This window comes from Triticum urartu, chromosome 7 (assembly GCF_003073215.2).
Source record: "Triticum urartu cultivar G1812 chromosome 7, Tu2.1, whole genome shotgun sequence".
NCBI lineage: Eukaryota > Viridiplantae > Streptophyta > Magnoliopsida > Poales > Poaceae > Triticum > Triticum urartu.
The window spans coordinates 640,881,536-640,892,280 of NC_053028.1; the positions used below are offsets into that span (position 1 = coordinate 640,881,536).

Here is a 10,745-nt window from a genome sequence, read left to right on the forward strand (position 1 = left end):
AAAGACGAACAGTTTTGTATAGGAGAAGTCCATGTATTACTGCTCAAATTCATGGGAGTTAGATTGTTTATGCCTGTGGGACTGTGACCTTTTTATGTGACTACCCAAAAAATTGTGGATGTTTGCGCATGTGTGTGCTTAGTACACAAATTGAGAGAAACTTTTTTTCTCATGTAGAACGAAGAAAGAACAGAGAAGAGAAGAGAGTTGCAAAGCTGTTTCCAAAAATATGTGTGTTCAAAAATATGTTGCTACACACAAAAATTGTGGATGAGAAGTTCATATTTTCTGTTGCGCATAGTTTAGAATGTTCACTTTTGAAATAACACACACATTGGGTGTCAAAAATATGTAAAAGAGGCAAACACACACAAAAAATTGTTGGCAAGTACAAAATGGTCCATTTTGAAACAACATGTAATGAAGTGAACATTAACAAAAATGTGAGAATGTGAAAAAAATTGTACACTCATCCACATAAAAGGACCTACTCATAATGCTACAAGATTAACCGGTCAATCCAAAAAAAGTTTGATGATAATAGAAACTTCATAAAAACGGGATTACGTGCTTCTAAATAAGAAAACATGAAGTTCAAATTTAAATAACCAAGAAGTCGGAAAGGTGAAACTAAAAATATAGTGTGGTTTAAAATGTTTTTGACAAAAATCCCGTCTCTAAAACACCTACACGTTCAAATTAAAAATAACAGAGCGATTCAATGTTTATAAAGAAAACTTGGATTTCTCTAGTTCCTAAAGAATAAAAACAAAGAAGTTTAAATTGAGATAACACGAAAGTTTGATGGTTATTTACCATGAAGAAAAACAAAGTTTCAACTATAAAAGTGTTAACTTGAGAATTTCAAATTTGATAGAATAGAGAGTTCAAGAAAACGTTATCACTGTACTAAAAAATTCCCATGGATTTTCCCACTATTAAAAAAGAATAACCAACAAGTTCAAATTCAAATAACAAAGTTGTTCAATATTTGCAAAAGAAAATAGTTTTTCATGGTTTTAAATAAACCTGAGAAGGTCAAATGAAAATAACAGAGCAGTTCAAAAATAGTTTCTAAAAAACAGATTTTTTTTCGTTTCTAGGAAAACCCTGGAAGTTCAAATTTATAAAATGAAATGGTTTAATGTTTATTTACAAGAAAATACCTTGTTACCAAATAATAAAGCCAAGAAGTTCACTTTAAAAAACAGGGGGTCAGATGTATACGAAAAAAATCAGTTCTTCTCGTTTCTCGAAAAAGTAAATTATGAAGTTCAAGTAAAGTATAAAGGATTTTCACCATTTCTAAATAAAAAACTTTTCTTGGGTTTCTAAATAAAAACAATAAAGTGGAAGGAGCGGATTTGCAGCAGCTTTTCAATGCCATGTTATTTGTCTCATTCCGATAAACGGTTTAGAAATGCGATCGAAAATATGATTCACATTTTTTGTATGAAGAAAAAACAATTCTCAAAAGTACTCTTAAACCGCTTAGGTTTTGCCAAAAATTTAACTTGGGTCATGCTACTCGTGTCCATAGCTTTCCAACGGTATAACGCAAGCCCCATGTGGGCAATGTTTGCGGAAGTTCAACCAAGCAATGGGGGGAGTTCAACTACTGCTGCTGGGACAAAAAGAAAGGAGAAGTTCAATTTCTAAAGATGACCTGGTTCGACGTGCTAAACAATATTGTAAGAAAACACAAAGAAAAGGAGAAGTTCAATATCAGAAGATGACGCGGTTTGATATGCAAACCAATGCAAAGACACACACAAAAATGTTGTTTTTGTGTCTTAAAATATTTTTACTCATAAAAAAGGATTAAGGAAAAAACCAGGAAGTCCATATTAAAACGATGGAGAAGTCCGATGACTATAGAAAACTCAGATTTTCCTCGTTATTAAAGAATGGAAACAAGAAGTTCAAAAACAAAATAACAAGAAGTTCAACTTTTAAAACTAGAGCGCTTCAAAATTTCATAAAATAAAATTAGGAAATAAAACCAGGAAATCCATATTGATGGAGAAGTTCGATGATTATAGATAACTCAGATTTTTCCTCGTTATTAAAGAATGGAAACAAGAAGTTCAAAAATAAAATAACAAAAAGTTCAACTTTTAAAAATAGAACTTCAATACTCATAAAAAAGGATTAATAAAAATCAGAATAAAACTTCCTAAAAAAACTCAGATATATTCAGGTAACCGAGAGAAGTTCAGATTGATAATTGCCAGAAGTTCACGTAGTACACGGTGTCATTTTGTTTTTAAAAAAAGAATAAAAAAGCAAAGGCTAAAAGTTTTGTTATTATAAGTTCAAGCCTTCCGTCGGAGAAAGTTGAAAAAATTATTGTGAGAGAGGTTTGTACAAAAGAAATATCATTTGTGTAACACTGACAAATGGATGAAAAAAAAATTAAAAATGAAAAACCGTCATAGAAGTTCAACGTGAAAATAACAGGAAGTTCAACTACAACAGAAAATGAATTTCAAATGAAAAACTTTTAAAATCGTCGCGAGTATGAAAAAATGATTAACACGGGAAAGTTGCGTGTTTATGGCAGCTTTCCACCGCTATATCACTTGCTCAATTCCGGTGAGTGGGTGGAGATCTACGAGCAGTGGATGGAGAGCTACAAGCAAAAATACCACGTGAAAAACTTAGTGAAGTTCAGTTAAACGCGCAGAGAAGTTCCGTTTGCGAAATATTATTTGCCTCAATTGGATTAGCCGTTTAGAAATGGCATTGAAAATACAAACTCGGGTGTTCCGTTTGCGAAATTCTATGATTTTCCGAATTACTCTTTATCCATAGGGAATTAGAGAAAACTTTCAACATGTGGAAGGAGCGGTTTTGCAGCAACTTTCCAACGCCATATTATTTGCCTCATTCCGATAAATGGTTTTAAAATGCGATCGAAAATACGATTCACGTTTTTTGTATGAAGAAAAAACAGTTTTCAAAACTGCTCTTAAACCGCTTACATTTTGCCAAAAATTTAACTTGGAGCATGATACTGATGTCCATAGCTTTCCAATGGTATATCGCAAGCCCCGTTTGGGCGATGTTGGCGGAAGTTCAACCTAGCACTGGGAGAAGTTCAGGTCGAACAACTCAGGCAGTAAAATTGCAAGAAACGCAATTTCATCACGAGTCGAGAGCAAAATCCGCCAATGAGCGAGATTCCTATTTGAAACCGGTATTTAGTTGCTAAAAACGTTCATAGATTACACTAACATCATATAGAACACAACTAAACAGAATAATTGCAAAAAATGCAATTTCATCACGAGTCAAGAGCAAAATCCGCCAATGAGCGAGATTCCTATTTAAAACCGGTATTTAGTTGCTAAAAAACATTCCTAGATTACACTAACATCATATAGAACACGACTAAACAGAATAATTCGCAGAATAATTCCGGTCCATCCACTCACCGGAATTGAGCAAGTGATATACCGATGGAAACCTGCTGTAAACACGCAACTTTCCCGTGTTGATCAGTTTTTCAAACTCGCGATGGTTCAAAATATTTTTTTGAATGCATAAAAATGTGTTTTTAACTGTATATATAAAACTTTTAAACCATTCATCGAAATATAGCATATAATATACCATTGGAAAGCTTATGAATAGGAGCATCTTTTTCATGTAGATAGATGTTACAAAGTTTTGTCGTTTTAGAGCATTTTTAAAAATGGCAAAAACAACATCGTTTTTTGCCTGTTTTTTACATGTAATTGAAGGTCGGACGTCTCGCACTAGAGATATTGAACTACACCGGGAGGAGCACGTGAACTTCTTGCAATAAACCTTTTAAGTTTTTTGTTTTCTATTCTTATATTCTTATTCAAAACGCATTCTGTGTAGTACTTGAACTTCCCGCGGTTTTCACCTTGAACTTCTGTCACGTATTTTTGTCCAACCTCTCTCACAAGAATTTATGAACTTTCTCAGGTCGAGCACTTGAACTTCTAGCAATAAAACTTTTAGCCTTTGCCTTTTCATTCTTTTTTCTTCATAAAATGCACACTTTATAATACGTGAACTTCTCGCATTTATCAATCCGAACCTCTCTCGATTAAATGAAAATATCTGAGTTTTTTATACACATCGAACTGCTCTACCTTTTTTATTTGAACTTCATTGTGTATTTTTAGAAATGTGAAAATTGGAGCTTTTTTAGAAATATCGAACTTCTTTTGTTATTTGGAATTGAACTTATTGGTTTTATTCCATAACTACACACCGCGCAAACAATACACCTTTGAAAAGCTATTGAAATTATCCAATTGTTTCTTGTTAAAAAATTGAACTTCTTTTGTTCTTATTTTTTGAACTTCTTGGTTTTATTGTTTTAATAATAAGTAAAAATTGAATTTTTTATAGACATCGAACTTCACCTTTTTTTTAAAATTTGAACTTCTTAGTTTTATTGGCAGATAACGGGGAAAATCCTTTTCTATAGACATTGAAACCGCATCGTTATTTTAGTTTCAAGTTCTAGTTTTTTTAGAAAGTTGAAAAACATTTTTATTACTTATTTTTTGAACGGATCCTCTTTTTAATTTGAAGTTCGCCAAATTTATTTACAAACAGGGAAATCCTTTTTTATAAAGAATTTTGATGTACTTTTTATATTTGAACTTCTTGCTTTTTTTTGAACTTCCAGACTTGTCTTTTAGGAGAAATTTTTGCATGTAATTAGTTTTTCAAAATTCATCGCCATTCTCAAAATACATAGCCATGTAGAGAGTTTGAATAGATCACTACCTTTTAGAACAAAAATATTTTTAAAACAAAGAAGATCCCATTTTTTAAAAATAGCATCTTCTTTGAGTTTTTTTGGTTTTCTCATTGTTTCCAATTTTTGTACCATGACCTTCCAGATTTTTAATCATTAACTTGAACTCCCCACGGATCTTTTTTCTGTGGACTTGAAATGTTGATACTGATCTATTTGAAACAACACTTGTGAGAATATACCCACTTAAATTTGAATCTAGTGAACAATATTATTTTAATATATCTTGTTCTGATCAGTTAGTACTACTCTGCACACACTCACGGACATTAGCACAAGCACCTGATGTTCTAGTACAAGAAATGGCCAAATGAAAATTAACAATATTTCTAGCACACACTTTCTTGTATACCACTTACTTATCTACCAATTAGCTTGAAACAGTACATAAGAGAACCTGGACGAATGTTCATTAGCACAAACTGTAAACATGAGCTGTCAAAAACAAACACATGAGCTGTCAAAAACAGACACAGACGTTCAGCCACAGCAGCAGCCATCCAAGTACAGCCACAACAGCAGCCATCGAGCAGACAAAGTGCAGTAGTAGCTCGCCTCTGAGCACATACACATCGAACTGAAGAGGCTGGCCAGACTGGACTTCACAAGCGGCACGACACACCATATTCGCTGCACCCACATGAGCAAGAGGCGCGAGATCCCACCCACCTCCTCCACACCTCCTCTGCTGTGCCGGCATGCGCTGCCATGTTCCGACTGGCGCTACAAAGAACCTTCCTTTGGGAAGTTCAAAGTGGTCCTAGTGAGAAGGACGACTGCCACTATTTTTTTCCAACTACTGCATTCTGATCGCTGGTACATCAAGCCTTTGGGTCATACGCTACTGTACAATACAGAGAGAGAAGATATTAGAACAAACAACCGCTGTTTGTTGCTGAGAAACGGGGACGGAGAGAGATAGAGGTCAGATTGGAGCATGGTTGGAAGAAATGGGTGAGAGATGGAGCACGGCAGCCGTCTCCGTGTTGCGCTCGTGCAGCTGTGGTGGAGAAGCGGTTGCAGGGCGCAAGATCCCAGCCGTAGGCAACGGCGCGCAAGAGATCGAGGTGCAGGGGCGCCGACCTGAGACGTGCGCGGGCGGAGGCACGCCGGAGATGGCGCCGCCGGGACGATGGTGGGCGCGTGGGTACCATGGTGGCACGGGGAGGTGGCGTGGCGGCGGCTCGACGCGCAGGGCCGGGGGTCGTCGGAGCCATGTGGCGGCGGCGCGGCGCGAAGGGCCAGAGGTAGCCGGGGCTTGTGGGGGTGGCGCGGCGCGTAGGGCCGGAGGTCGTCGGGGCTGGTGACGGCAGCGCGGTGCACATGGCCGGTGGGTGGTGGCGCAAAGCACGCGGTAGGTGGGGATCGGGAGGTTGGGGATGGGGTTTTTTCTTTTTATTTTTCTGCCCGTGCCGGCTCGCTATTTTTCTTACAGAGTTCGGGAGGACCTGCTCGGCTTATATAGGGCGCTGTGATCAGAATAGTGCTTTACCTACGAGTGGTACGTCATTGGCGTTTTTGCATAAAAGTCCCTATGGTTCAGGTTATTCAACCCGCAGTCCATGTAAAAGTCAACCGAAACGGTAGGAGCGGTAGAAAAAAAAGAACGCAGCCTCCCAATCCCGTCTCCACCTCCGGTGAGCCGCCACCCCCTACCCTACCGCCGCGCACCGGACTGCCTGACAGGGGAGCGGAGTGTTGCACCGCGATTCTCGCGCCGGCAGGCGGCGCGCTCCTCGAGCGGCTGGAGGCGGCGTGGCTGCTCGATGCAGAACGAAGGCGGCGGCCGGGGCTTGCAGGGGACGGATTCGTGTGCGGCAGGGGCTGGGGAGGCAGATCCGGAGGCGTTCGGCGAGACGAGGTTCGCTGGTGACGAGGAGGAAGGCCGGAGCGCCGCTTCCGGGGAGGATCCATAGCATCCGCGGCTCCTGGACAGAAAGGAGACACAGAGGTGAGGGAGAGAAGAAGAGAAAAAGGAGGGGCGGTGCGGCGACCTAGGCCGGAGCTCACCGGTGCCGGACAACGGCGGACGGGCGCCACTGCTGCTGCCTGCCTGGTATTCCTTCTCTTACCTCTTCCGCCTTAACAACATATGCTGCGTCGCCAAAGCCTCGGCCGCACATCACCAGCATGTCCGGCCTCGAGTACTCCTGCCACTGCACATAGCCGCTCGTCACCATGACCGGATCCAGTAAAGCACCTCCAATGCCCGCCCTCTCCCTCATGGCACATGTGCTATTTTACTCAGAAAGGCCATTGCTCACGTTTTGAATTTTGGCATCAGCTATGTTGTCGTTTCATCAGTTCTTTGCTGGGAGAACCTCAATTGTTTCTTTGCTTTGGTTGTTCTTCGATCTTAGCTCTCAGGTCTCAACATATGCATTACAATATGTTTGTTATCTGTAGGGATGGAGTGAAGAAATTGGATTGGGGTCATGGGATAAATCAACTCGAGGATGCAACTCATGTTCTTGTAGGTAGTCATTCAGACATTTCTTAACTCGGTTGCAAAATCAGTTGCCACAGCTCTGCGCTGCCGGCCATGGAAACCTCTCATGTATCCCCGCTTGTCACTTCTCTCCAGCAGCGTCTCCATGCCATGGCAGCGGCCCTCCCGCCCCGACGATCGTAGTTTCTGCTCCCGATCTGTTGTGCCTGGGCAGTCCCAGCCGCTCCTCCGTAGCAAACTTGTGCTCTTCCTTTGGCTTTCCTTCCACAGGGTCTGCACCGCTTCAATTTCAATCTGCAGGACATACGCAAGTTGTAGACAAATCGAATGAAATAATATGCTAAGCCTTGGTCTCCATTGCCACTTTGTCACCTTGTTGATATTAGAGGGAGGATCAAAGGGGTGATTGGTACTTTCCCTTACAGCAGGTGGTGAAAAGCAATGAATTTTCTCAACCAATGAAGCTTTCTCTGTGGTGTCCAGGTTATGAACTCCTACAATTTCAGGTGTAGTGCAATCCAGGAATGCAGCAGGCCAGAACAATGGACAATGATGGTACTATGAGTGGCTAGGTATTGGCCTATTGTGGCAAGATGCCGGTGACTATGAGGTGTATAAAATCTGGATCTATAAATGACCCAGGTTGCCTTGGGGGCCAAATGCTGCAAACGGGTCAAGGTTGGTTATATTTCTCCTTTGTCATTTCTCTGGATAATCCTCTCTAGCAAGATCACTTAGGACGATATAATCTGCTATTTACTTTCTATATGGTTTCAGTATGAGAAGATCACTTTAGGACAATATAATCAGCTACCCATGTGATTTACTTCCACTGCGTTTCAGCATGTTCAATCTCTGTACAAGCGCGCAAATGGACATATTTTGATTTGGCGACTTGGTGTTTTAATTGTTCTTACTGAATACTGGATCCTGGCACTTATGTTATCTACATGTAGTATGTTTCTAGCTCGATGTCTACTGCTTCTCTTAAGGCCACAGTAGTTTCGATCGACACTATGTATATCTAAATAAAAATTTCATTTGGATCACATAACATTCTTTTTCTTGAAAATTCACATGGTTTATTGGACTTGAATTAGCAGTGTGGTTCATGTGCACATTGTGCTTAGTTATCCTTTCTGTTATCACAAGTCGATGTGATAAACACGAAGTATGCACTTCCATCTATACTTCCGATAATATTGGTGTCAAGTGGTATTAAAAGTCTGAAACTGCAATCGCATAGTTTTGGTTGTTCATACAAATCTGCATTTGGGTGTGTTTGTAAAATTGTACGAGTAGTAACTTTGTAGAAGGAATGCAGTCCCTTAATCTAATACTCCCTCTATAAACAAATATAAGAGCATTTAGATCACTACTTTAGTAATTTAAACACTCTTATATTTGTTTACAGAGGGAGTAGCGATTTAACTTTTTTACGTGAAATAGAACTGTCCTGTAACTTTGAAGACACCTCCAGATGTTGTGATTCTACAAATTATCTGGTACATGCTCCTGCTTTTGCAATACCTCTCTGATTGTCTATTAAGCTGCAAAAATGCTATGTGCCAAACACTTAATGTTCGGTAGTTAACTCTAAACATGATATCACTTACGATCTACACATGCATGTTTATTTCATAAAAATAAAAACAATATATAAAAAATATGTATCTAATATGTTGTATTGGAAGTAATAGTGTGAGGGAAGCAATGCAAGTTTCTGTCAGGGAAGAAAACATTCTAGAACTTTTGTTTTCCATAATAAGTCAAAACAGAATGTGTTTTCTGAGAATTATACTATTATTTATTCTGGAAGAAGGACGTGCTTCGTGACGTATGCATGCTAAATGCGAGTTGTATGTCGATAATTTCATTTTATTAGTTGTTCAGAAGAATAATGACAATAGTTGTCTTACTCCAATTCATGAAGCAGAGTTTGTCATATAGGATCTTCTTATATAACAGAAGCTAAGGTCCATTGCACTCGACACAGTCTCCCTGAAAGACAAATTCCAGTTTTAGAGTGTGGCAATGACGCAAATTCCTCGCTGCAATCAGAGGAGATCCAGTCAGGCTACAAACTTTTCCTGTATGGTGGTAGGGAAACATCGCCATTAGTTTCAATGATTTACCAGCTAGAAGGACTTCACAGAATTTTGCCAACATCATTGATGAAGATATTATTTTTCTTATTCGTTTTTAGACAAGAAAGAACCATAGAGAATCTAAACCCTTGTACTATAATAGTACCCGCAGTACAACAAACCCCTATCTCTAACAGAAGATGAAAATGAATAGTTTTTTTTGTTGTAGGTTACCAAGAACAAGTGCATCATCAAACTAGATGTTGTATATTATCCGTCCATAATCTGGTTGTGTATCTTGAAAAACACAAGTGTGTGCATGATTGTAGGGGCAGAGCATAGTTTGAATTTTAAAGCCATTTATATTGTCCTGCAAAACTATAATTTTGAAGAAAGGTACATTAAGTTATGTCATGCACATGGAGAGTGTTGCAATCTATAATGCCTTACAAGTCTCAGCTCCATCAGGGCAGTTTTATTAGTGTGTCACAAGCCTGCTATTTCTAATTTACAAATTTTGTACTCCCTCTGTCCGGAATTGCATGTCATAGAAATGGATGTATCAGGAGTAGTTATTTTAGTGTTTTACATAATGCATAGATTTTTCAGAACAGAAAGAAGTGAATATATAAACTTATTTTGCTTTCTTATTTAGTTCCAGTTGACTTTATAAATCCCAATTTCTCCAGTATTGTAACTTTGTCAAATAATCAACTTAAACAGATCTTTCTCCTTGGACATCTTTCAATTTGTAATATTATGATTTTCTTTCCCAGAAACCACTTCAACTAGCCTGGGGCTATGTCTATTAGTCCGTAAGTATTTGTTGGAATGAGAGAACACATTGTATGCAAGGTAACAAGCAACTAAAGCAAGTAGAGTTTTGCAATTTCTTGGCAAGATTGAGCCCCTGAACCCAGGATGCATGATGAAGGATCCAATATTTTAGGACTGACATGCTTCTTATTTAGTTTTTTTAGCTGCTGGCCTACTTCAAGTGTCTACAGTTTACATGATACACGTTTCTTCAAGGGTCTACATGCTATAGGAAGTAAGTTTCTTATAGTAGTCAAACCTAGATTACCAATTTATTGGAGCTATTATATTTTAACCTGGATATCAATTTATTGGATCAATTGAGAGGTGACACTCTTGGAGAGTCAAGTAATGTAATATATTCTTTCTCTCTCTCTCTCCCTCTCCCTCTCTCAATACTTGGGGTCTTTACTTTGCCACTCAAATTGCAGTACTCAACTGTAGCCAGGATGCAGGAGGAAAGTGTGCTCAATCTTATAACATGGATACTGTACATGTACGAGCTACAGGCCACTGTTGTTTATCATATGAACTGTAGATGTAGTGATTCTGAAGTTTGTACCATGTCCTAAATTTCTTTATTTTAGCA

At 38.9% G+C, this 10,745-nt stretch overlaps 1 long non-coding RNA gene across 2 annotated transcripts; it reads left to right on the plus strand.

Annotated features, from left to right (window-relative positions):
• Positions 1 to 6,070: 6,070 nt before the first annotated feature.
• Positions 6,071 to 10,530, plus strand: LOC125519815. Of its 2 annotated transcripts, none has more exons than XR_007288324.1 (2): positions 6,071 to 6,860; positions 7,760 to 10,530. It is a non-coding gene; the product is annotated as an uncharacterized LOC125519815 (long non-coding RNA). The 2 variants fall into 2 exon arrangements; XR_007288323.1 differs by lacking the exon at positions 6,071 to 6,860 and adding an exon at positions 7,541 to 7,681.
• Positions 10,531 to 10,745: the final 215 nt, after the last annotated feature.